Raw genomic sequence first — 1646 nt, forward strand, 5'->3', positions numbered from 1 at the left:
ATTGGACTTTCTCCATTATATTAGCTCACAGAACATGTTTAAGTAAATGCCAAATAGTTGAAATTATCTCATGCATATTATCAGATAGTAGAGCAATGAAAGTGGAAATCAAATGCAAAAGAAACCACAAAACTTCATAAACACACAGAAATTAAATAACCCTTCTGAACAACCAATGAGTCACAGATGAAATTAAAGAAATTAGAATTTCTACAATTAAGTGATAACACCAGAACAACATACTGGAACATACAGAAGGCATTGAAAGCAACCCTATGAGGGAAAGTTATAGTGGTGAACTCCCACATCAGAAAAACAGAACGAATGCAGATAACTTAATGTTGAGGCTTAAGGTTCTAGAAGAAGAGCAAATTAAACCCACAGAGCATGAGGGAGGAAATTATAAAAAGCAGAACAGAAATTGATGCAAATGAGACTAAGAAAACAATACAAAAACTCAATGAATCCGAGCAATGGTTCTTTGAAAAGTTAAATAAAATAGACAAATCTTTAGCTGACCTTATCCAAAAAGGAAAGAAAAGAAATAAATCCATGCAATGAGAAATAAAAAGGGCAAAATCACAACAGATCCTGCAGAAATCCACATTATCATTATCTACTTTGAGAACCTGTACTCTTATTGGTAGAAAACCCAGAAGAAATAGAGAGATTCCTAGATACGTATGAACTACCAAAGCTTAATCAAGAAGACACAGAAATTCTAAATAACCCAATATCAGTCAATGAAATTGAAGATATAATTAAAAACTGCCAACAAAGAAAACCCAGGTCCTGATGGATTCACTGCTGAATTCTACAAGAAATTTAGAGAAGATCTAATGTCACTACTCCTCAAACACTTTAATGAAATTAAAAGCAAAGCAATACTCCCAGACTCATTCCTACAAGCAAGCATTACCCTGATAACAAAAGCACAAAAGGATTTAACCAAAAAAGAAAACCACGGGTGAATCTCCTCCATGTATATAGATGCAGAAATCCTCAATAAGAAACTGGCAAACAAAATGTGGCAAATCATCAAGAAGATTATACACCATGACCAAGTAGGATTCATCCCAGGGACGCAGGAATGGCTTAACATATGCAAATCAGTACATGTAGTAGTACATCATATTAACAGAGCCAAGAATGAAAATGCATGATCATATCAAAAAGCATTCAACAAAGTCCAGCACCCATTCATGACAAAAATCCTAAAGAAAGACTTTATCTCAATCTGATAAAATCCATCTATGACAAACCATGAGCCAACATCATGCTAAGTGGTCAAAAACTGAAAACTTTCCCTCTAAAATTGGGAACAAGACAAGTCACTATCACTACTCCTGTTTAATATAGTTCTGGAAGCATTATTCAGAACAATTACACAAAAGAAAGAAAAATAACATGGATAGGAAAATAAGAAGTTAAAGTGTCATTATTTGGTGATGAGATGATACTCTATATAGAAGACCCCTAAAATTCCACCAAAAGACTCTAGATTTAATAACCAAACTCAGTTGTGTGGCAAGATACAAATCAATACTCCAAAACCAATAGCTGTCCTGTACACAAATAACAAATTCACTGAGAGAGACATTAGGGAGACAACACCTTTCACAACAGCATCAAGAAAAATGAGATAC

This window comes from Chinchilla lanigera, unplaced genomic scaffold, assembly GCF_000276665.1.
Source record: "Chinchilla lanigera isolate Chin_1 unplaced genomic scaffold, ChiLan1.0 scaffold00011, whole genome shotgun sequence".
Lineage (NCBI taxonomy): Eukaryota > Metazoa > Chordata > Mammalia > Rodentia > Chinchillidae > Chinchilla > Chinchilla lanigera.